The sequence below is a fragment of the Pongo abelii genome, chromosome 2 (assembly GCF_028885655.2).
Source record: "Pongo abelii isolate AG06213 chromosome 2, NHGRI_mPonAbe1-v2.0_pri, whole genome shotgun sequence".
Taxonomy (NCBI): Eukaryota; Metazoa; Chordata; class Mammalia; order Primates; family Hominidae; genus Pongo; species Pongo abelii.
In genome coordinates, this window is record NC_085928.1 from 203872760 (window position 1) to 203899567 (window position 26808).

Consider the following 26808-nt stretch of genomic DNA (forward strand, 5'->3'; position numbering starts at 1 on the left):
CCATTCTGTCCCGTGACGTGACTTTCCCTGGAATTTATTCAGGGACTTGGATCTGGAAATCATCAAAATGATTTCAAGGTAGATGGAAGCACATTTCTTTAATGAATAGAAAATTGAAATCTGCTTTCTCAAGATAGCCAGATGAAGCCTTTTCTGTTCCTAAAACAGCCCTAAAGGTATGATTTCAATGTCTCTTCATTAAGTGTTTATGGTGGAGCAAGTTTGTCCAACCCATGGCCCAGGACAGCTTTGAATGTAGCCCAACACAAATTTGTAAACTTTCTTAAAACATTGTTTTTTTGCGTGATTTTTATTTTTATTTTTTTTAGCTCATCAGCTGTCATTAGTGCTAGTGTATTTTATGTGTGGCCCAAGACAATTCTTCTTCTTCCAGTGTGGCCGAGAAGCCAAGATTGGACACCCTTGTATAAAGAAACACTGACTCCTGGTCAATTCTTTTGGAGAAACACATTGGCTGTGTGACTTTGTTCAGGTCACTTGATCTTTCTGAGGCTCAGCATCCTCATCTTTAAAAGGGGGAAATGCAACCCTGTCCTGCCTATTCCACAGGGCTGTGTGTTTGTGTGTGTGTGTGTACATACATATACATATGCACACACATACACAGACTCATAGGATGGGGAAATGTCCTCACTATGTGAAAAGCACTTTTTTTCTTTGTTTCTTATATACACACACACACACAATCTGAGGCAATCGGTAAGGCGAGGTCATCCAGAAAGATGATTGAACGTCCACATGGAAAGTTGGTTTGAGAATAGGATTTACAAGGGAATGGCTGAGCAATATTTGTTCAGGGCTAATAATTGCGACTATTTAGTGCCTACTATGTGCCTGGCATATGGTAAACTGTGTCATCATTTAACCTTAACAACAGCCCTGGGAAGTAGGCATGTCACCATTTTGCAAACGAGGAAGCTGAGGCTCAGGGATGCCCCCTACCTTGCCCAGGTTCATACACCAGTAAGTGGCAATGGTTTGGCTCTCTGCTCTGTCTCCGGCAGAATCTGGCTTCTCGCTGCCTCGTTCCTGTGGCATAGAGAACAGGGGACAGTGCATGAGTCAGAGATCCCAGCTGTTCACAAAGACTGACAAACTGGTTTCTGAGCCCTGTGCCCTTTTTCATTTTGTTTTGAGCATGTATAGTTTTTGTCTGTTTTCCCTGCATCAGTTAATATTTCATGGGTTTTTGTTTTTGTTTGTTTGTTTGTTTTTGTTTTTGTTTAGACAGAGTCTGGCTCTGTCACCCAGGCTGGAGTGCAGTGGCACGATCTCAGATCACTGCAACCTCTGCCACCCAGGTTCAAGCAATTCTCCTGCCTCAGCCTCCCAAGTAGCTGGGATTACAGGTGCCCACCACCATGCCCAGCTAATATTTAGTAGAGATGGGGTTTCACCATGTTGGCCGGGCTGGTCTCAAACTCCTGACCTCAAGTGATCCACCTGCCTTGGCCTCCCAGAGTGCCAGGATTACAGGCATGAGTCACCATGCCTGGGCAATATTTCATCTGTTTAAGTCTGTTTTGTAATTCTCAGGCCCACAGCTCTGTCACTGCTCAGCCTCAGGTGCTGCACTATAAGTGCTCCCTAGCTCCATCTCTCTTCCACAGCAGCCCCCAGTTCCCAGGCTGAATTTGCTGGGCCCAAAGCACGGGGATTAGGAAGAGAGGACCTTCCTCAGGAGTGAAGCCCCTCAGACTCTCAGTTCTTGCAGCAGGGGCTCCTGGGCCCCAGCTCTGGCCACCCAAGGAGAAAGCCTGCCTGGGCAGAGAAGGGGGCTCGGAGAGGTCCTCCCAGCCACCTATTTATCATTGCCCAGGCTCCTAGGCCTGGCTCTGTCAGCCAGGGCCTGCCCATGGCCCTGGGAGGTGATGGGAGTGGGGGTAGTTTCAGTCTCTGATGAAAGCCGCTGAAACCGGCACCAAGCACACATGAAAAGGATGAAAGAGAAGGCGCAAGGCTAACTGCCAGGTGGCAGGCGTGATGGAACTTGTCTCCCACTTGGGGAGATGAAGACAAAAGGCAGCGTCATCCCCCAGAATGAGTGACTCTGCCCCTGTAGGGCTGTTCCTGAGCAGGGCCTCCGTGCCTCGAAGAATGATGCCTTTGGCCTCCTGAGTGCTGAGCAATATCCCCTGGCTGAGTGGGTTGTTCCCATCAATATTCAGGAGTCTTTGGTGTTGAGAAACCTTGAACGATGTAAGCTGAGAGGTAGCACCATCAATTCCTGTCTAGACTAGATTTTTGGAATCCAGGCTCCCAAGATGAAAGGGTACATTATGAAGACAGGGCGTAAATCTACCATGCCAACAAGACCCACATTCACCTCGGATTATTTACACCTTTCTGCCTCCCTCTGGGCATTGCCTGTCCCACTGTAGCCCACTTTCAAGTTTTGACAGGTTCACTTAATGCATCACGACCTACAAGTAGCCAATTACATATATTTTCATTTTGAGGGACTCTGTACCCCAGGCCAGTTTCCCCCTCCTGACTCCCTGCAGTTTTACCTTTTTACTTGGCCGTTAAAGACACCACAGATGCTAAGGAAGGGATGAATGTTGGTCATAAGCACGCAGTGAAACCTGGCTGGGGAGGGTCACCGAGTGTGTATTACTAATTCGATCTCTGCCGCACCCTTGGTCTCATGCCCAGCACCTTTGTGTGGTGGTTACTCAAGGATGTGGGAAGCCGCTGGAGCGAGGCTGCTGACGCGCCCCATTTCAGAACTGCCAACGCGGGCTCCTTGGCAACCAGAGCTCACCATCTGCCCAGGCAACCAGGGAGGGCACAGAGGGCAGTGAGCCTCTGCCAGGATGGACAGTTCTCAGCATTGAAAACTAGCTGTGGGTTCTGCCAATACCGTGGAGCCAATTGTACCTCTCATTCAGCCTCGGGTCCTGCCTTGCCAGCTGCGTATAGGCCATCTTAACTTGGATGATCCCTGGACGCTTACCATTTAAGAGCATAAGGGTGGATCAAGTCACTTTCTCTTAGAGGCCTCCATTTCCCTGTCTTTGTCATGAGAAGATTGGGCTGCAATAGTCTTTCCTGTGCCTTCCAGCACCGTGCGGTAGGATAGAGCACATGTGGGCCTTGAAAGCCAAAAGGTCGATGTTCATATCTGGCTCTGCTGTGTGACTGCAGGCAGGCCCCTGAACTTTTTCACCCTCATTTCTTTGCCTCTGAAATAGGGTTAGATAAAGCCTCTTGGCCCCTGGCCCCCGTTATTACCCCCAGTTAACAACAGTGCTAATAACGACTCACACTTACTGTTGGCTTCCTGTGAGCCAGGCTGCGCTCTAAGGGCTTGGTATATGATAACTCATCTCGTTTGTAAGAAAATCTCTCCAAAGCAGAAACCTCCCAGTTTCGCTTTCACTGAGAGTGGTCATGTGCCTTCCCAAGGCCACACAGCCAACAAGTATTATGTCTGGGACTTGAACCCAGTAGTGAGAGCTTACCTTCTACACGGTTCTCTCTCTGCAAGAGGAACCCCGTAAATGTCATGTCCATTTTCTTCTCCTTTTCTCTTTCAGCTCGGCACACTTCCTCATTTGGTGTCCAAAGTAACATCCACCTACTCTTAATGTTTTCGGCCAGGTGCAGTGGCTCATGCCTGTAATCCCAGCACTTTGGGAGGCTGAGGCAGGTGGATCACCTGAGGTCAGGAGTTCGAGACCAGCCTGGTCAACATGGTGACATGGTGAAACCTCTTCTCTACTAAAAATACAAATATTAGCCAGGCATGGTGGCAGGCACCTGTAATCCCAGCTACTCAGGAGGCTGAGGCAGGAGAACTGCTTGAACCCGGGAGGTGGAAGCTGCGGTGAGCTGAGATTGGCATCACTGCACTCCAGCCTGGGTGACAAAGCAAGACTCCGTCTCAAAAAAAAAAAAAAAAAAAAATGTTTTCACAACTCTCCTCATCCCACACAGTCACCTGTGACTCCTGCCTTTTCTCCCAATCCCCTTTACTTCCATATTTCTTAGTGTTCCAGTTAGAGGGAACCCCTTGTGCGAGTGTCCCATGGCAAGAGAGAATGCAGAGGGAGGACGAAGAGAGGGAACAACACAGTGGCTGCCTCCAGGCAGGCTGAGCTTGTTGAACCAATAGGACCCAGACCATCTGAGCTTTGAGTTCTTTCTGCATGCTAAGAGAAATGAGAAACTTCTGAAGCATTTTAAGTGAAAGAGTGACATGATCCAGGCTACCTTTTTAAAATAGTTTTCATCCAGCTAGAAACCTTTCCAGGAGCCAGCAGGGCCTTCCTATTCTGAGCCAAAGTTTTTCTGCCTCATATTCAAGGCCCCAGTCCAGCATCCAATTGAGACATGTGTCTGGGTTGGGGGCAGGGAGAAGGGCTTCCCAGGTGGGTGGATGGGATATGTAGTGAAAGACCCTTTCATTCCAAGTCCACAGGCCTCCAATGGGCTCTTTCACTCCTAATGCATGGCCCCTCACCTGTTCTGTGCTTTCAAATGGCCCTTTGCCTCCTTCCACAGATCTCTAAGCTTTACTTCTTTCCAATGAACCTTGTGAAGTCCTTCTAACCCTTTCTGATGAACTCTGGCATCTATGTTTTCAGAGATTTCTACATCCAGCTATGCTATACTGACAAAGATGTTTCCTGAGCATCTATTAAGTGTCAGGTGCTGTGCAAGACTCTGGTGATAAGGACACATAGTTCTGCCTGCAAAAGGTACTCACAGTCTAGTGTTGGGGGCAGAATCAATCATGTAAGCAGGTGACGATCGCACACCCAGAGGAAGAGGCACGGCGTGGTGAAGTTCAAAGAAGGGAGAGATGCTTCTGCCTGGTGGACTGGGGAGGGATGAAGATCAGCATGGTCATGTCATAGTGAAGCCGGGACTGGACTCAGGCCTCATGGGCAGATGTGGACCGTCACACATGGCAGGAAGGGCACTCTAGATGCAGGCAACAGCGGGAGCCAACGCCATGAGGCAAGGAAAGCACAGCTTTCTACAGGGCTAGGGGAGTCGATTGTATGAGGGGAGGACTCATGGGTGTGGGATCATGAGAGGCAAGCCTGATGAGGTGAGGAACAGGGCCCTTCAAAGAAAAATACCACTCTAGTTTCAATCAGAGCTATCTGGTGTACCTAAGCGTTTGAGCTCCTACAAGGCGGGGTCTAGCCACTACTCAGTTTATAAACAGGTCAGCACCTAGAACTGTGATCTGAATAGCGTAGATGCTCAGAGAGGCTCTGCCTCATGTCCCTGCAGGAGGCAGAAGAACTGGGGCCGAGGACTGGTGGTTAGGCCTGGAATGTTCATTCTCTCTGCCTTTCTTCAGGCCATTCCCTTGCTTCTTCCCATCGGTCACTTCCAAATCTCCATCTTCAAGTTCCAACTCAAAAGCTACCCTGCCCTAATGCCTTCTCAGAAACCCAGCTAGGAAAGCACTGCTGCTCCTTTGGAAACTGGGAGCTTCCTTAGAATAGTCCCTTGCATCTCCTGCACCCCGGAGCAATCCCACCCCACTCAGTATGTGTCTGTGCAGCAGCCCATCCCACCTTTCCGAGTGAAAGGTTTTTAAGCATCTCTCAGCACCTCTTCCCTTCCTGACATCCTCCAGGACCCTAACACAGCAACCACCTCATATTACGTGCACAAGAGTGCAAGCTACCTGACACAGTCACCTTAAAAAGAGGCCACACTCCTTCCTGGGACCCAAGAGCAGTGTGCAAGAGGTGGTGTGAGGTCGCGGGTGGGGCCTGGGACAGCCTCTGGCATGAACTGGGACTGCACTTATCTGACTCTGTGCCTACTTGGCATCTGCCTGTGCCCTCAGGAAAAGCCTGTATCATGATGGCTGATTGCTGATAAGAGGGGGTAAAGCATGCTCTATTCACCTGACTCCCAGCACAGTCAAACCTGCAACCACTGCTCTGAATCACCCAGGAAGGTCCCATTTCCACCTTGTGTTTTTTTGACCTCTCCTTCACGTGCATTAAAAGCACCAGGAGCAAGGCCAGGCGCGGTGTCTCACACCTATAATCCCAGCACTTTGGGAGGCTGAGGCAGCCAGATCATGAGGTCAGGAGTTCGAGACCAGCCTGGCCAACATGGTGAAACCCCATCTCTACTAAAATACAAAAAATTAGCCGGGCATGGTGGTGCATGCCTGTAGTCCAACTACTTGGCAGGCTGAGGCAGGGGAATCACTTTTGGACCCAGGAGAGGGAGGTTGCAGTGAGCTGAGATCAGGCCACTGCACTCCAGCCTGGGTGACAGAGCAAGACTCCGTCTCAAAAAAAAAAAAAGAAAAAAAAGGCACTAGGAGCCAAAAAATATAGATGCCAGGGTGCTGGAAGAGCTCAGTGGGAATACGAGCAGAGGGAACCTCTTTCTTGGTAGGATTTTGGGGTACACAGTTTTTTTCCTCTGAGGCAGATTCTCCTCACTCCAAATTGGGTGTCATGAGTCATAAGAAGCCATCTCTCTCTGATGATTTACAAACATCTCAACTCATTCTTTGCTTCTTAAAATTGGGGCGAGCTATCAAATGGCTTTATGAGGTATTCATCGAGCATCTGTATGTGCCCAGGGGTGTTGTTGAGGCTTTAGGGTTTACAACAGAATTTCAGCCCCAACCTACCATTCAAGCCTCAACTCCAAGTGCACCTGCCGTGCTTCAGTGTCCTGGACAAGGCCCGCAGCAGCCATGTGGGGCTGCCATCTTTTCTCACTCTGCCTACAAAGTCCCACCACCAGCCAGGGTTCTGCTCAAGCTGTTCTCTCCACATGGAATCCTCTTCCACCCCCATCTGCTTATTAAATTCCCAATATCCTACTTATTCTAAGGAATCCTGCCTATCCTCTTGTAAGGCCCAGCTCTAAGTTAACTGTTACCGGAAGACCATACAGTTTCTCCCAGTCAGAACTCCACTGCCCCCACCACCTCTCTCATGGCAGAGTTCTGTGTCCCTCTCCAGGCACCATCTGGAGTCTCCAGTAAAGACTCTTTCACATACAGAGGACTTGTCAGTGCTGTGAAGACAGAGACCAATACCCCAGAGATGAGGAGACCCAAGTGCTGGTCTACTCTGACCTGGCAGTCGGTGACCTGGGACCCAGGGTCTTCATATTTAGCCTGTTTTCCCATCTGCGGACGAGAGGCTTGTCCAGAGTAGGATTCCCAATCTGGATTCTGCCTAATCCTGTCTCCTGGAGCACCTGTTCAAAATACACTGGGTCCTCTCCCAGGCTGACGAAAGTAGACTCTCAGAGGGCAGAGCTTTCAATCTATATTTTTAACAAGCTTCCCAGCTGGGCGCAGTGGCTCATGCCTGTAATCCAAGCACTTTGGGAGGCCGAGGCGGGCGGATCGCCTGAGGTCAGGAGTTCAAGACCAGCCTAACCAACACAGAGAAACCCCGTCTCTTCTAAAAATACAAAAACAAACAAACAAACAAAAAATTAGCCAGGTATGTTGGCACATGCCTGTAGTCCCAGCTACTCGTGAGGCTGAGACAGGAGAATCGCTTGAACCCAGGAGGCGGAGGTTGCAGTGAGCTGAGATCGTGCCATTGCACTCCCACCCGGGAAACAAGAGTGAAACCCCTGTCAAAAAAAAAAAAAAAAAAATATTCCCAAGCAACCTGTGCATAGTCTGCCTGGTGCTCCTTTCAGGACTAGAGGTAGCACCTAGAGGGTTCCTAAAATCCTACAAAAATCCTGTGGTTCCTTGAATGATCCTTTCTCTGCTTCATTTGATGCTCCCTAGAATAAACTACATCAAAAGCACCACCAGGAGTACAACTCCAGTGCTTGAATGAGAAAACCCTGGGTCATGACTAGGTCTCATGTCTCTCAAAGGGCTACTGTGTTTTGTGGAAATTTCGGGTGGTTGGAAACACATAATGATAACCAACCCATTTATATTAGTTAGCTTGGGTTGACCTAACAAAACACCACAGAGCAGGTGGCTTAAAAAACAGAAATTTATTGCTCACAGTTCTGAAGCCTGAGATATCCAAGATCAAGGTGCTGGTCAATTTGGTAATGAGTGAAGCCCTCCTTCCTGGCTTGCAGCCGGCGGCCTTCTTACTGTATCCTGACTGGGAAGAAAGAGAGCTCTGCTGTCTCTTCTTCACCTTATAAGGGCCCCAGCCCTATCAGATTAGGGCCCTAGCCTTCCAACCTCATTTAACCTTTATCACCACCTCCTCACAAGCCCTATCTCCAAAGACAGGCACACTGGAGGTTTGGGCTTCCGCATGAGTTTTAGGGAAGCACAAACACTCAGTCCATAATAACTCTATGCCTGAGGCTTTAGAGAAAGTCAAGCTGACCTAACAGGCAAATTGGTGTCCAGATAAATTCTATTACCTATTTTCCCCAATAAGTTCTTGAGAAATATCTGCTGCTCCCACCATTGCATGGTTGATTGAGACTCACAATTCAGGAAGGTGGTGGCCGCTTCCTCCCCATGGTGGAGCAGGCTCCATGCGGCACTCAGTGTGCCCTCCTGGGATGCTTTTGGATAGGTTTCAGTGTGCTCCTGGCTTGTTCCTGTCTATTTCTCCAGCTGTATTTCCAACTGTTCTGTCAATCCTATGACCACTCCCATTTCCTTCGAATGAAATGTCTTTTCTACCTGAGTCAGCTAGCATGGGTTTCCACTGCTTGCAACTCAGGTCTTACTGACACATATATCATGCAAGGAATGATAGAAGGCGCTGCAAGTATTTCATCTGAAGCAGGGAAGTCTCCAGGAGTTGCCCGCTTATCTGCAGATACCTAAAGGGCTATTGTATGGAAGAGAAACAGGCTGTTTCTATGTGGCTTCAGAAGGCAATACTGGACCCACAAGGAGAGCTTTAGGGAGAACTATTTCAACTCAACACAAGACAGAAGCTTCAGAGCTAGTCCTCAGGAACATGGTGCTGAGGGATGAAGTGAGCTTGCTCCTGTCACTGTGGGGAGGGGCAGGCGGTAGTGGAGGCTGGACCTTTTTGTCAAGGATGCTGTATAGAAAAGGTCTGTTTTGACATAGACCAATAGAACAGAGTAGAGATCTCAGATATAAGACCACACATCTACAACCACCTGATCTTTGACAAACCTGACAAAGACAAACAATGGGGAAGGGATTCTCTATTTCATAAATGGTGCTGGGAAAACTGGTCAGCCATATGCAGTAAACTGAAACTGGACCCCTTCCTTATACCTTATACAAAAATTAACTCAAGATGGATTAAAGACTTAAATGTAAAAACCAAAACCATAAAAACCCTAGAAGAAAATCCAGGCAGTACCATTCAGGACACAGGCATGGGCAAAGATTTTATGATGAAATTGCCAAAAGCAATTGCAAAAAAAGCAAAAATTGACAAATGGCATCTAATTAAACTAAAGAGCTTCTGTACAGCAAAAGAAACTATCATCAAGAGTGAACAGGCAACCTACAGAATGAAAGAAAATTTTTGCAATCTACCCATCTGACAAATTTCTAATATCCAGAATCTACAAGGAATTTAAACAAATTAACAAGAAAAAACAACCCCATCAAAAAGTGGGCCAAGGACATGAACAGACACTTCTCAAAATAAAACATTTATGTAGCCAACAAGCATATGAAAAAAAGCTCAACGTCAGTGATCATTAGAGAAATGCAAATCAAAACCACAATGAGGTACCATCTCATGCCAGTCAGAATGGCAATTGTTAAAAAGTCAAGAAACAACAGATGCTGGCAAGGCTGTGGAGAAATAGGAATGCTTTTACACTGTTGGTGGGAATGTAAATTAGTTCAACCATTGTGGAAGACAGTGTGGTGATTCCTCAAGGATCTAGAACCAGAAATATCATTTGACCCAGCAATTCCATTACTGGGTATATACCCAAACTAATATAAATCATTCTATTATAAAGATACATGCACACATATGTTTATTGCCATACTATTCATAATAGCAAAGACACGGAGTCAACCCAAATGCTTATCAATGATAGACTGGATAAAGAAAATGTGGTACATATACCATGAAATACTATGTAGCCATAAAAAGGAATGAGGTCATGTCCTTTGCAGGGATATGAAGCTGGAAGCGATCATTCGCAGCAAACTAACACAGGAACAGAAAACCAAACACTGCATATTCTCACTCATAAGTGGGAGCTGAACAATGAGAACACATGGACAGAGGGAAGGGAACATCACACACCAGGGCCTGTGGGGAGTAGGGAGGGAAAACATCAAGATAAATAGTTACTGCATGCGGGGCTTAATACCTAGGTGATGGGTTGATAGGTGCAGCAAACCACCATGGCACACATTTACCTATGTAACAAACCTGCATGTTCTGCACACGTGTCCCAGAACTTAAAATAAAATAAAATTTTAAAAAAGAAAGGATCTGTTTCCTTGATGAAGATGTCTCTGCTTTTAAGATGTATCTGCATTTTTAATTACACTTCAGTACAATTCACGTGCCATTTAAGTAATTAATCTTCCACTAGAGGAAAGGAAAGGGAAGAGAAGGGAAGGGAACCATCTAGTCTTTTGCTTATTAATTTTTATGTTAGTAATTTTTGTGATTATGAGAAGAAAGTGTAAACCATGTGCAGTGGATAAAATTTGGTTACTAGAGAAAAACATGAAGTGGAAAATAAATACCACCTGTAACCTACCACACATTTTGGCAAATGTATTTCCAGTCCAGTCTTTTTATATCAATTAGATATGTACTTTTTTGGTAACAGCTTTATTGAAATATAATTCACATACCACACAATTCACTGGTTTCAATTGTACAACTCAATGGCTTTTACTATATTCACAGAGTTGTGCAACCAACCGTTGCCACAATACAATTTCAAATATCTTCCCCAGCCTCTCAAAGAAACCTCCATCCCTTTTAGCTGTCACCCCTTACTTCCCTCATCTCCTCCATCTCCAGCCCTAGGAAACCAAGAATCTACTTTGTGCTTGTATGGATTTGCCTATTCTGGACATTTCATATAAATCGAATCATATAATATGTGGGGTTTTTTTGGTAACTGGCTTCTTTCACTTAGTATAATATTTTCAAGGTTTATTTGTGTTGTAACATGAGTCCACACCTCCTTTGTATTGCTGAGTAACAGTCCAGTGTTTGGGTATAACACAATTTTTAATCCATTCATCACTTGATAGACATTTGGGACATTTGGGTTGTTTCTGCTTTTTGGCTATTATGAATAATGTTACTATGAACTTTCGGCACAAATTTTTGCATGGGTGTATGTTTTCATTTCTCTTGGTTATATACCTAGAAATAGAACAGAATGGACTTATGTCGTAACTCTATGTTTAACCTTTTGAGAAATTGCCAGACTGTTTTCCAAAGTCTCTCCACTATTTTACATTTCCACCAGCAGCGTATGAGAATTCTGATTTCTCCACACCCTCGCCAACAATTTTTATTATTTGTCTTTTTTATGATAGCCATCTAGTGTTATATAATTTCATTGTGGTTTTTATTTGCATTTCCCTGATAGCTAATGACTCATCTTTTTATGTGTTTATTGATCATTGTATATAGTCTTATGGAGAAATAGCTTTCAGATCCTTTGCCTTTATTTAAAAAGAAAAAAAAAGAGAACAAGTGTCTCTCTGTTGCTTAGGATGGAGAGCAATGGTACAATCATAGCTCACTGTAACCTCAAACACCTAGGCTTAAGCGATCCTCCTACCTTAGCCTTCAGGGTAACTGGAACTATAGGCATGCAAGAACATTCCTGCCTAAAAAGAAATTGATGAGGACTCCTGGGCTCAAGCAGTTCTCCCGCCTCAGCCTCCCAAAGGCCTGGGATTACAGGTGTGAGCCACTGCACCCAGTCTTTTGACCGTTTTCAGATTGTGTTCATTGTCTTTTTATTATTGTTTTAAGAGTTATTTATATATTCTAGATACAAACCCCTTATCAGATATATGGTTTGCAAAATTTTTCTCCCATTCTTTTGGCTGTCTTTTATACTTTCTTGGTGGCGTTCTTAGAAATACAAATATTTTTAGTATCAATGAAATCCAACTTAACTATTTTTTCTTTTGTTGCTCATGCTTTCGGAGTCATATCTAAGAAACCATTGCCTAATGCTAGGTCATTAAGATTTATCCCATCTTTTCTTTTAGGGGTTTTCATAATTTTAGCTTTACATTTGAGTCTTTGATCCATTTTAAGTTAATTTTTGTGAATGGTGTGAGGAATGGGAAAATTTATCCCATGCCTCTCTCCTAGCTTCTGGCAGTTCTTGGCTTTTCTTATAAATAAATCTTTCCAATCTCTGCCTCTGGCTTCACATGGCTCTCTCCTGTGTATGTCTCTGTGTCTTCTCTTTTTCTGTCTCCTTATCAGGATTTAAGGCCCACTCTAAATTCAGGATGATCTCATCTCAAGATCTTTAACTTAATGACATCTGCCAAGACCCAATTTCCAAATAAAGTCACATCCACAGGTCTTAGGGGTTGGTATTTGGAGTATCTTTGGGAGGCACCACTCACACCTGTCCCGTGGTCTTCCTATGAGGATGGGTGAGGAGAAGATCAGTTACTTACTCACTTATCTGCTCGCTCTTCCAACAGCTACGCCAAAGGTCATAGGAGGATCCAGGGATATGATAATAAATTGGAGAGGATCCTTGCCCTGGAGAATATCACTATTTGGAAGGGCTTTGGGACATGAATAACAGAAACACAAGGAAAGGGATGGTGAGAGCCATAAGATTCGGAAGCTGAAGGACTAATGGAAGCAGCCCAGAGAGGGAAGGGCTTTCAAAGCAGAGGCTGACATTGTCAGCAAAGGCAGGGGCTAGAGAGCAAAAATAGGTCAGGAATCCTTGCAACTGAGTTTGGCAGTATGGGGGGTGTGGGGGAGAGAAAGAGGCAAAGATAGAGAAGCAGTCACCCAGAAAACTCAGGCTCCAACTGCCATAGTTTCTTTTAGGATATGTGAGGGTGGGCTGGGGTGTTTGCAGGACCACTTATTCATATCTTCAGCACCCTCCGAAACTGGCCTGGTAGTCTAGAACTCCAGGTAGGGATCAACCTTGAACTGAACCTGCAGCTAGAAGATGTGGGCTGACCATGAATTCCATACACCTTCACAGGTGAAGTTGTATGAACCCAGAACCAGCTGAGTTCCCCAATCCGGGCTCATGCTAAAGCCAGTTCTGCTCATCTCACTTCCTCATTTGGCAAGAAAATGCCTCTGTCGCAAACCAGTTGCTGAGCTTCATGTCTTTCATGCAAATTTTGCTATAAAATCTTGTCACAACAAACAGAACTGAGCTGCTCCTCGGAGCTCCATGAATGTAGATGGCAAGACTGTCTTACTTTTTGAGGTAGCAGTCACGACAGTTGTCATGGGATAGTATTGTTGCTCCAGAGCCCTGTGGCCAGGGTCCCGCTGAGGGCTCCACACAGAGGGGACAGGGTGGCATGTAGACAGAAGGCTCTCACCGACTGGACCTTGGGACCCTTGAGATTCTGAGCCCAAGAGGTGTCACCCCACCCCATTGGACCTTATCCACAGTCTCTCCCTTGAAGAGCAAAGGCTGGGGGCAAATAGGAAAACAGATTAACAGCGTAAAAGATCCCTGGGTCTTCAGCCAGGAACAGCAAGTTCCATACAAATTTACACACATGTGGCAGAAGTGTAACAATAAACAGAGTCGTGTTGGGCTAGCTGCGCCACTTCTGCCTTGGAAGAACAGTTTCGGGAGCCAGTCTCCTGGGAGGAGCCCTCTTTGGTGGAAATTTGGACACACAGGAAGAGCACACACTGGTGGGGCCTTGCTCCCTGCAGCACCATCTGGGTGAAAAGGAGGTCAGCATACACAGTTTGGAAGCAAGAAGTCACAGCATGGAATATGCAGGACTTCCCTCTCCTAAGCCACAGTTTTCCCAGGTTCAAAATAAGCGGCGTGATGTCCTCTGCCCACCCACCCCCTCCTTTTCTTGTAGTGTCCCTTATCTCACTTAACAAAGTGTGGGCTCTCACCAAACCAGAAAGCCTTCCTGAAACAGGCAGAGAGAGCACTGCTTCCCACCCCTCACATCCTCCCTACCCTTTCCCCTGAACCCCCTGCGCCAAGTCACAGAGGGAGAGCAGTTCCCAGGGTAAGCCTCATGTGCCAAAAATAGTCTGTGCTCTGCATGTGGGAGGATTGAGAATCACAGTGGACTAAAGCCAGGAGACTTGGTGTTGAGTTCTAGCTCTGCCACTAACATGTTCTGTGGCTTGGAGCATGTCACTTAGTATGACCACGCCTCAGTTTCTCTCCGTAAAACAATCCAGGTAGTACAGTATTTCAGTGTTGCAAAGATCCTTAGAGATTTAGTCCAGGAGTTGGCAAAATACAGTCCACTGGCCAATCTTGTTCACCACTTGTCTTTGTAAATAAAGTTTTATTGGAATACAACCACACGCCTCCATTTACAACCCATCTATGGCTGCTTTCATGCTACAATGGTGGCTTTGGATAGTTGAGAGAGGTACTGACCATGTGGTCTACAAGCCTAAAATATTATATTTGGCTCTTCACATAAAAAGGTTGCCAACCCCTGCTCTAGGCCAACATCATCGTGTTAACAACACAGAAAGAGAGGCATGGGCAGATTAAGGAATTTGCCAAACTCATAGAGCAAGTCAGGGCAGAGGCTGGGACAGCCTGGCGCTCCTGATTTACATTGGTCCAAAGTTCTTACCTGGTCTAAAGCTCTCCGTCTGATTCTAGGTAGAAGCTGTGTTGGGGAGAAGCCTTGTGGGGATAGAGGAGCCGGTTCCATGAAAGAAGTCTATGCAGTTGGGGCAGAACCCTGAGACTTCTGCAGCGGGGACAGTTCTGTTGAGTTCTGTATGGGTCAGCGTGAGGCTACCACACCTCAGGGCTGCTGAGCTTAACAGAGGAGCCAAATGGCTCTCTTGATAGGAAATGGGGCTTCAGGTTGGAATCAGATGAGAGCTGGCCTCTGAGGACATTTTAACCACAGGTCACAGCTCTTGGTAAACTTTAGTTGGCTTTTGAACCACGGGGAGACATTTTTTCTTGCCTCTTTACTTACTGGCTATTTCCTCCTTCTAGCATTTATTAATCTGACTGGTTAACCATTGAACCCAACTCAGTCTCCTCTTGTTTCAAATCTTGTTCTCCCTGTTGGCTTCAGAAAAAGAGTTCACACTAAACAAACCTACTTTTCTTCTCTTTCTTTTCACAGCCAGAGCCAAGTGATAAAGGAGGTGGGGTCAGGGGTGCTATGTTTACTATAAAAGACACACCCCAAACCTGAGCCCTGGGAGTGGGGAGGGCCCTTCTAATGCAGGCCAGCCATTTTCAGAAAGAAATGTATTAGCTGCAACAGACACAAGGCAAAAGCAAATTAATTAATTGGCATGTGGGCACAGTTTAGAGAAGAGATTTATACAAGCCTTAATTTTTCTGATTTCTCCATCATTGTATAAAATATCATATTTCCTGCTTCTTAACACAATTGCTATTTGCTTTAAATCCACCAGTTAAATGGAGAGTGGCTTAGAAAAGGAGAATTATGAGAATGGAGGAGGGAAGAGAGCCGAGGCTGTGGGAAGAAAAAAGAGAAAGGGGCTGGGGCAATGTAAGGGAAGAGCCTTCTGAACAGAAGAGCCTCAGAGCCTGACATCAGCCCTGTCATCACTTTCCTGTGAACCATTAGGGTCTGCTAGAATGTAAGCTCCATTAGGGCAGGATTTTATTTGTTCACTGCTGTATCCCCAGCACCTAGAATAGTGTCTGACATGGAGTAGGTGCTCAGATGTGTATTTGTTGAATGCACGAACACAGTCTTTCAGCAGGGAATTGAGGCCCCACAGTGGTTCATGTGTTGTCTTTGTCCAAACGTACTCAGAAGCTCCTCTTGAATTGGCACAGAAGTCACCATAAAACTTCATGAAGGGCAAGAAGGACTCTCTCTCTCCTGAACCATGAAAACAGCTGCAGAAAAATCTCACCCCCAACGGTAGCATTTCCACTAAATACCCGGGGAGATCCAGACAGTGCCCAACACAGCCCTGTCATTGTGAGTTTCTCCCTCTCATTCAAAGGGACCATATGTACACAATGTACACAATGGGCATTTGCACTTTATTCTAATAATGCCTACTAGTTAGTGAACACTATTTTGTGTCAGGCATTTCACAAAGATTTTCTCATTTAGTCTTCGTGGTAACATTGCTAGGTAGGTATTATTACCCCCATTTTACAGATGAGAAAATGAAAGGTTACTGATATGGTTTGGCTGTGTCCCCACCCAAATCTCATCTTGAATTATGGTTCCCATAATCCCCACACGTGGTGGAAGAGACCCAGTAGGAGGTAATTTAATCATGGGCGTGGCTACCTCCATGCTGTTCTCATGATACTGAATGAGTTCTCATGAGATCTGATGGCGTCATAAGGGGCTTTTCCCCTTTTGGTAGGCATTTCTCCTTCCTGCCACCATGTGTAGGATGTGTTTGCTTTCCCTTCTGCCATGATTGTAGGTTTCCTGAGGCCTCCCCAGCCATGCTGAGCTGTAAGTCAATTAAACCTCTTTCCTTTATAACATACTCAGTCTTGGGTATGTCTTTATTAGCAGTGTTAGAACAGACTAATACAGTTACTGAATTTGCTTATGGTCACACAGAGTTCTGATCTGTCTTAGGCTTGTCTGACCCTATAGACAGTGCTCCTTCCACCAACCACACATTCTGCCTCTAACTATCTCTGTAACCCTGGGCAAGTCACTTCTCTTTGGCGTCAGTGTTTGTATTCTCAAATGTGGGAAGCTGAGCGATGTTATTTAGAAAGTTTTCCACCTGTGGGTCTGTGAACAGGTGACTTCATTCCTTTGCAGGCTATAGCTTCATTTTGCTTTTGGAGGTTGAAATAACAACACCCTTTACTGAGAGTAGCTGAAAATCTTTTCTGTTCCCTCAGTTTGGTAATACTTTGAGGCACTCTGCTAAGTCCCAGCTTTGTTTTGCTTCCTTTTATATAGTAAAGAGTAGCCCAGTTTTTAATCTTAGCCCCAGCCTCAGCTGGGCTCCCACCACCATCCTTGCTGCCCCGGTTGTAGGTCTTTGCAATGGTCCCAAATTCTGTTCCATTTGTTCTGTGCAATAGTAAAAGTAAGCAGACCCCTTCCAGGAAGCTGTGCACAGGGCAGCATGCTGACGCGGCTTCCCTGTGCTCTGAGAGCAGGTTTCTTCAGACAGTCTCTCAGGCACCGGCGAACATGTTTCCTTCTAAAGCTGAGGTGGTGAGGGGAGAAGATGGAAGAGAGGTAGCTTTTGGAAGGTGAAAAGGAAGAACCCTGGGAAGACAGCAGTGTTCAAGGTGGGGCCAGGAGTCTTAACTCACTTGTTGCCCAACTGAGGAGCTAGGGGAAGTTCAGATTCTTAGCAGTAGAAGGGACCCTAGTGATAATTAAACACATAGTTTCAGGTCTTTCTAGCTGCAGAATCGAGTGTGTAAAACAGAAAAGTTCCATTCTGGTTAAATTCAGAGGAGTGGGGTGGCAGTTGTCTTCTCCCTTCTCCCCCAACCTGTCCTGGCCACCTAACAGGTGGTCTCCAGGACTTCCACAGAGCACAGTTGGAAATGATTCTAATCTAACCACAACTCCTCCAATTTTCCATCCAGAGTCCTATAAAGGGAACCATTTACCAAGCCCAGTCACTGGTGGCAGCCTTGGAGCTCACATTCAGAACACAGCCACTGACTTGGTAAGTCAATAAGGTGGTTAGGAAAAGGGTCAAAGGTGGTGCTGGCCCAGGAAGGATAATGAAGAAGCACGTGCAGTTACATCAACATCAGGCATTTTGCTTGGGTAGCCCTGAGAGCAGGCCACACTGAGAGCAAGGCAATTTGTGATGCCACTGCTTTGCCAGCTTTTGAACCTCTGGATCCATTCAATTACCATGGCTTCCCACTCTCCCCATGCCCCACACCTTCACCTTATTGTATCTGCCAAGAAGCCTCATCCAGTGCTCTTGTTTCTTGGTTTCCCCATTTTCTCTAAGTCTATAGTTCTCTCCTAGTTCACGTCTTTTCATATCACCCTAAACTCTGGGATCCATCTCCAACCAATCTCTAACCAATATCCCCCAACTCTGTCACCTTCAGACAGTGACTGTCTATATGCTGATGACTCAAGCCCTGCCCTTTCTCCTAAGTTTCTTTTTTCTTTTTTTCCATTTCTTTTCTTTTCTTTTCTTTTCTTTTCTTTTTTTTTTTTTTTTTGAGACAGGGTCTTGCTCTGTCACCCAGGCTGGAGAGCAGTGGCATGATCATAGCTCACTGCAGCCTCAACTCCCGGGACTCAAGCAATCCTCCTGCCTCAGCCTCCAGATTAGCTGGGATCACAGGCACCCACCATCACACCCAGCTAAATTTTGAATTTCTTTTGTAGGGACAGGGTCTCACCATGTTGCCCAAGCTGGCCTCAACCTCCTGGGCTTAGGCAATCCTCCCACCTCAGTCTCCCAAAGTGCTGGGATTACAGGCGTGAGCCACCACACCTGGCCCTTCTCTCCTACGTTTCTAATCTAAATCATAACCAAAGGCTGAGTGGTACTGGCCAATAGGTGAAAACAACAGGCCGGCATTCTCCAAGTCCAAAGAGAGAGGCCACTAATCAAGCACAGCACGTGTTTCTCAAGCCTGATTGCACATCAGAATCACCTGGAGAACTTTTACACCACTAAGAAGGCTGAGCTCCTCCCCAGAGCAATAAAACCAGAGTCCATAGGGGTGGAGACCAAGCACTGGTACTTTTAAAATAAACTTTCCATTTTAATTATAATATGTGTCAGACAATTACATTAAAGCCTTGGCAAATTTTTACAACGTGAATATCCATATGTAACTACCATCTAGATAGAAAAAAAAAATAGCTCTACCAGCAGGCCAAAGACCCCCTCAGTTTCTTTCAGGTCTTCTCCTTCCTCCCCAGGATAGTAACACTCTCCTGATTTCTAACACCACACATCTGTTTTGCCTCTTTTAGATATTTATAGAAATGCAGCCATAGAGTATGTACTCTTTGTGTCTGACTTCTTTGATTCACTATTTTATTTTTAAGATTCATTCATTGGCCCGGCGCAGTGGCTCACACCTGCAATCCCAGCACTTTGGGAGGCTGAGGCAGGCAGATCACCCGAGATAGGGAGTTCAAGACCAGCCTGGTCAACATGGCAAAACCCCATCTCTACTAGAAATACAAAAATTGGCTGGCCATGGTGGCGTGTACCTGTAATCCCAGCTACTCAGGAGGCGCAGGCAGAATTGCTTGAACCCAAGAGGTGTAGGTTGCAGTGGGCCAAGATTGTGTCACTGCATTCCAGCCTGGGCAATAGAGCGAGACTCTCTCAAAAAAAAAAAAAAAAAAAAAAGTTCATTCATGTTGTTCTGGGTCGCTGTTGTTCATTTCTTTTCATTGCTGTACAGTATTCCATTGTCTGCCTGCTATGGTATGAATGTTTGTGTCCCACCCAAATTTCATATATTGAAATCTAATCTCCAATAGTATTAAGTGGTGGGGACTTTAAGAAGTGAATGGGTTATAAAGGCTCTCCCCCCATAAATGGAATTAGTACCCTCATAAAAGAGGCTTGAAAAATCCTGTTTGTCCCTTTTGCAATGTGAGGACACAGCAAAAGGGTGCCATCTATGATGAACAGGCCCTTACCAGACATCAAATCTGTTGACATTTGCATCTTAGACTACCTAGCCTCTAGAACCATGAGCCATAAATTCTGTTGTTTGTAAATTACCCAGTTGAGGTATTCAGCAGCCTGAACAGATTAAGACACTGACTATGCATACACAGCATATAACTATTCTATTGATACACATGGATTGTTCCCTTTTTTTACATCTTACAAGTAATGTGTGTATGTGTATTTTTGTTTTGTTTTTGTTTTTGTTTTGGACATAGGATCTCTCTGTTGTCCATACTGGAGTGCTGTGACACAACCATAGCTCACTGCAGGCTTGAACTTCTGGACTCAAGGGATCCTATCACCTCAGCCTCCCAAGTATCTAGGACTACAGGTGCACACCACCACACCCAGCTAATTAAAAAAAAAAATTTTGTGTGTGTCGAGACGGGAGTCTCACTATGATGCCCAGGCTGGTCTCAAACTCCTGGCCTCAAGCAATACTCCCGCCTTGGCCTCCCAAGAGGCTGGGATTACAGGCATGCACTAGGGCACTTGGCCAAATAGTGTGGTCTTGAACATGCCTATACATGTTTTTTGACACAGGCACGTATGTGTTTCTGTTTACTCTATATACCTAGGAGTGGAATTGCTAAGATAAGCAAATGTTTAGTTTTAATGGATAACACCAGTTTCTAAAGTAGTTGTACCACACTGGAGCTTTGCAAAAGCTTCCCAGGCGATTTTAACGGGTGTCAAGAGTTGAGAATCCTGCCCAAGACTTACTAACGGGTGGCAAAACCAGCCCATTTTCAACCCTCACTTTGAAACCCTTCCCACTATTATCAAAAGATTGGGGACGGGAACAAGGGAGGGCATCACTGGGAGAGGTTTGTTCTCTGCCTTGTTGGGAATAAGCGTACCAGGATTTCTGTCTCTCTGCACATTGATCTCCCTTCCTCGGAACACCCCTCTTCCACTGTGTCTATGGGTGAATTCTCAGGCATTTTTCAAGGTGCAACTCAGTGTCACTCTTTCAGAAAGTCCTTCCCTACCTTATAGGCAGAATCGCCTCACCCCTGGCAAAGTGACCAGTCCACTGTGAGGCTCGTTATCCCTGTGTATTCCATCCCATGGGGTCTTCACCTTATGTGTGCATCCTCGTTTAGACCACAGCTACCTGAACATAAGCAGGGCCGTGTCCTGTGTGTCTTTTATTCTTCAGGCCTAGCACAGTCCCTCTATAAAAAGTGCTCAATAAATGCTTATTGTGATAGAAAATTCATAATGTGACTAAAATATGAATTAATAAATGCTTAAGACTACCAGCTATGAAGAAAGGATTGAGTCTTGTTCTGATTAGTCTTGTTCTGATTAGTATACAACAGACCATTCCAAATGCAGTGGCTTTATACAACAATGGATTATCATCGTCACCAGCCTGTGGGTTGACTGGGTTCAGTTCCTGTGTGGTTCCTGCCTGGGGTCTGGTTACAGTCAGCTGGAGGTCAGGAAGGGATCATCTGAAGACTCAACTGGGATGGGCGTGAAAAATGGCCTCTTCCCCCACATGCATAGGCCACCGTTGCAATGGCTGGAAGAACTGAGGCCTGAATAGGTGGCCCTCCCCATGTGGCTCATTTAGGAGTCCTCACACCATGACAGTCTCAGGGTAGCCATACTTCTTACATGACAGTGGTTTTCCTCAAACGAGCATTCCTGAAGACCCAGGCCACACTGCAAGGCTTCCTATGACCTGCTCAGAAGTCACACGGCATCACTTCTGCTAGTGGTCAAAAGCAAGTCACAGAGCAGGGCAGGTTCAGGAGGAGGAGACTTCACAAGGACATGGACCCATGTCCAATCAGAAACTTACATCAGGAAAGACAAGTGAAACTTCATTACTCTAAGCATCACTGAAAGCAACACAGGGCAAAAATAAAAACTTAATGTAAAATACATATGTTTAAATAAAATACCTTAAAAGATTTTAATAGGGCTTAGGGCCTCAGCTGTATATCATATTGCACATATTATCAGGATAAACCTATAACACTTTGGGGCAAACAAACATTTGTGAGTCTCTACAGAAGACAAGAAACTCAGAGTTTTAGAGAATGGCCAAAATCACCCCAGGGAACCTATAGGAAGCATTGCTTGTTGGTGGGGCAGCAATTTCAGCATTTGATGTAGAGTCTTATGCAGATTTTCCTTCAGATCCCACTTCTTAATATGTGGACAGCTACCTGGACTGAATGAAAGGTGCTGGGAGTTAAAGACAGGCCAGGAAAACAACAACTCACAGGCAAGAATGTTCGACACATTTGTTTATAGCAAACAAGAAAGAACCTCAGTGTCCAACAGTAGAGGACTTGTTACAAGCTGTTATGTTCTTATACAGTGGAAAATTATGCATTTGATACTGCTTAATGAATTTTAATGGCAAAGTGTACAACAAACCATCAGGTCAAAAAGGAGTCAATATACAAAAGTTCGCATGAAATATTTCAATTATGTTCAAATACGTACATGCACAGAGAAAAGGCTAAAAGGTTATATATCTTCATTTCAACGGTAGATATGTCCACATAGCAGAATTATTAAAATGTTTTAACATGTTTTACTTTGTGCTTTTTGTATTATACAAGTTCCACACAGTGAGCACATATAATTTTCATAATCAGAAAATAAAATTAAGAGTGAGATGAAACTCCAGTGGGAAGTTGGGGCTGCGTCATGGCCCCAAGGCCCCCCCAAAAGCCTTTTATCCTGGAGCTGCTAGGGATCAATATATTATCTCTTGTAGATGTGAGGCCTTATCAGCTACTACCTTAGATCAATACTGTGGGCTCTCATGTAAGTTTCTTAACTTCTCCAGACTCTGGTTATCTACTCCATCAAACAGGGGAGTTGGACAGTAGGATTAAATCTTTAGAACTTCAGAATTTACAAGCACTTTCTCCTATCCTATTCCTCTTCACAATAGCCGGATGGCAGAATCAAGGCAAGCCTTATCACTGTTTGGCCTATAGGAAAACAGGCTCAGCAAAGTCAGGTCAGTAGCCCAGGGTCACACAGATGTTAGGCAGCGGTGAGCATTCAAAACCAGGTCTTTGGGCTTTACTCCAGCAGATCTGACTGGTAAATCAAGGTTCCTTTCCTAGATCAACTGTAAACTCCCATCCTGTCATAAAACTCCAGCCAAAATTTCTGCCTTCTGAGATCACATATCCTAGGACTAATCTCTTTCTTGTTTCCGTATTCCAAGGATCTTAAAGGCGGCTCTAACGTCTCCTTTGAGTTATCCCCAGTTCTGTCTGCTCCTGCTCAAATGACATTGTTTGGGGTCCACACACCATTTTAGAATCCCAGAATCAGAATTGGAAAAGATATTTAAAGGTCATCTGTCCTAAGAAGTCCCTGTCAGCCTTTTACAGAAAGCCTCTCATCTGAAAAAGTCCCTTGACAATGCTCCCAAGGGGGTCCTTGGGCCCAGGGCCAGGGCGATGAAGTGCCCTTTCCTCTACCGAGCGGGGAGACATACACAGGTGACCTTAATTCAAAGAGGGAATGTTTGGGGCTGCAAAGTTCGAGGCCGAGTGACTCAGGCCTTTTCACAGGGACATTGTGCACAATGGAAAGATCTGAAAGTTCCAAAGGGAAAGAAAACCAGAAAGGCCAAGACAACTCATACACGCAGAAAGCCAGCTTAGAGCAAATCCAGAGGGCCAAGAAGAAACCTGTGGAAAAAATCTCTCTCCTAAGAGGGCTCTATTGTGTGTACTCTGGGTCAAAAGAACCTCGCTCTGCAGAGCAGCTCTCCCACCTGCTGGGATTCTCCAGAGGAATCCTTTTTCTTCCGTCTGAGTTCAGCGAACTTCCTGCTTCCTCTACCCAGCGCAGCGAGCCCCTCTCTGTACTGATCAGCAAGGGTGACAGGGCTTGGCAGCCGTGGTGGCAGCTTGCTGGGGCACTGGCACAAAGTGACTTCGTAAATACCGCAGCTTTGATAATTTCTTGCTTCACTGGTCTCTTGGGATTCTTTCCATCTGCATTAAGAAAACAAAAAGTTGGACCTCCCTCTGCCCACAAAGTTAGATGCTTTTATTTTGTGTAGGACTTAAAGAAATAGATATCTATTTCTATACCACTTCATTGAGTAATATATACTTTTTAATAGGGGGGTAGGCAAACATTTTTAAGTGCCCCCTCTCCGAACCTCAGTGAAAGCTTTGTTAATATAGACATTTACAAAGTAAAACTTTATTCAGTTTGAAATGGAAACACTTGGTTAGAATCCCAAATGACTTGTATGCATGAAAACTATTATGCAGAAAAAATTCTCACAATGGTTTTTTTTCCTCCAGATGAAATTCTTTTGTGTTAATAAATATTTCTTCATTTATGTCCAATCTTAGGGCGTTCACAAAGAGATCTCCCGAGGTTACATCCCTTTGTTTCTGAGATTTAATGAAAGAATTTTATGTAAGTTAAAGAAAGGAATTCTCATTAGATTTATATATCAAAGTAAACCACAGACCTCAGGAGTTATTTCGCCCAACTTGGCCACCCCACCCTATCTGATGTCAGAGTCTTTCTAATACTGTCTTGAGTCAACTGTGTGCCAGGATAGTGCCTGCTGGAAACTGGATGGAATTCTCATTTAATTATCACAACAGCCCTAAGAGAGATGTGAAATCTCTGTTTTCAAATCATGAAACTAAGTTAAGAGAGCTCAAGAAATTTGTCCGCAATCACAAAGCTAAATAGGACAGTGGGACAGAAAGACTCCTAAGCCCAAGGACTTTTTAAATATTAGAACTTCTCCTTCCTATGGTCATCTAATCACTGCTCGAACCCTCCCTACACACTGCTTTCCAGTTGGAGGCAGTTTTTGTTGTTTTATAGTGTTCTTCCCTATCCTGAGCCTTCTTGTAAAGTCCACCTGTAAGTTCAACCACAAGCATGATTTTATACCTCAGGCAGGAACCAGATCTAGAGGGCATTCTAGGAGGAGTAGGCTAATAACCACACACTAGGAATGTGTTGTTTGCAAGCTCCAGGTCAGAAGAAGTTGAGGCTGGCATACAAGGAAGTATCATTCTAGGGCTGTGTCAGGCCAAGCCCACAGCTTCTGTGCTGTGGATAAGGATAAGGGATGCTGAGTTTTAGGAAGTATAAGGGCTGGCTGATATATGAGGGGAAAGCAGACCGTGAACCACAACCCCCACACCACAAGCTCAGTTCACAGGAAGACAGCTCAGGAAGGAGACACAGGTTCTGATAAGATATAAGCTCCAGATCCCACCCTGCATTTGTCTGCAAGCCATTTCCTGGTTCATGGTTGGCAGTGACCTGGAAATATGGACCACAGAGGTCATGATTCTAGAAATGCTGCCATGCCTTACTAAATTCCCCAGCCAGTTACACCCTCTGCCTCCACAGCCCTTTGTATAGACTCCTTTACCACATAGTCTCATCATGAGCTGTTTTAATTAGTAGTCTCTCCTTTAGCCTATGCCCTTGTAGTTCAGGGGTTGGCAAACTATTACCCACAGGCAAAATCTATGCCACTACCTGTTTTTGTAAATAAAGTTTTATTGGAACACAGCCATGAACATTCATTTTTATATTGGCTATGACTGCATTCTATACAGCTTCAGAGTTGGGTAGTTGTAATAGGAACCACAAAGCCTAAACTACTTGTCACTTGTCCCTTTATGGAAAAGTTTGCCAACCCCAGTTCTTGAGAGCAAGGACAAAGTTCTGTTTATCTTATATTCCCATTAGGGTCTTGTATCTCCAACATTATAGCCATACTTTTAAAATCTGTAAAATAACAGTGATATCTCTGTCACAGAGATATAGTGAAATATAAAGGAGATATTAATATATTTGGAGACAGGATATACAAAATGCCTAGCACAGTTCCTGGCATAGGACAAATACTCAATAAGTATTTAGTGAATGAAGCAGAAGGTCAATCCACTCCGAATGAAATGATGCATGTGAGAGCACTTTGCAAACCACAAAGCTCTGTGATGACATAGTGGGTTACTATCATCATTGTCAAATACAGAAATGTTCTGGAGCAAAGCCTGCTCTCCCCTCTGGCTTTCTTGATCCTGATCTTTTGAGTAAAATCTCACATACAGTCTTAATTTAAGCAAATTCATAATCCAAGTTTTACATGGATCCTATCCATCCCTCTCGCTTACCCTCTCCCTCTAGGTACTGGTTCTTAGGTTAAATCTTGAGTTCCTTATATAAGAGTACCAAACAGTGACTGCTCTGGTGGTTCTGTACTGAGTCAGCCTACCTAAGCCCAAAGGACATTTCCCAGATTTTTCCTTCTTTCTATGGCGCTTGTTATGGTTGGCCATAAGAGAAATTGGCATGAGATTTGGAAAGCAGACCAACTATCACAACACTCGAAGGTTGGTGCAGGGCTACAGGTGCCATCGCAGCTCATGCACACAAACAGACATCAGCATTTATCTACTTGCTTACCTCCTTAGCATGGAGCAGTGGCCAGTTCTGCAGCTCCCCTCAGCTCCTGCTGAGTTTTGGCTCAGGTGTGTGGTGCACCCCTATGGTAAAGGGCACATACCTCTTCTATAGGGTTAGTTGTGGTGAAAGACAGGGAAAGGTTCCAGGTTGCCCTTGCTCTCTCCTGTATCAGGTCCAGCTTATCTTCCTGAATCCTTCTCCCACTATTGTGAGAAGTCTAATTGCTATGGGAAATTATTTCATATCACTAGGAGTGACTCTGCCTCCCTGATGAAACCATGAGCAAGAAAATCTAAAGGATGAGTTCTCTGAATTGGTTCTGGAATTGGCTCTCTGATCTGATTATATTTAAAAGCATTAATGACTCTGATGCCAGTAGTAAAGGGGACCTGGTGGTAACAAAAGAGTTAATTACATTATCACCTATAAATACCTGTAATTAAGTGCCTATAGAAGGCACTTATATAGAAGGCAGGGCTTTGGATAACCAAGTAGTTGCTTCCGTAGAATATTTCAGCAAAAATAAGGAAGATACAGATGTTGGTAGATAGCTTCTAGGTTACTGAAGAACTTGGAGAAAAAAAAATTATGA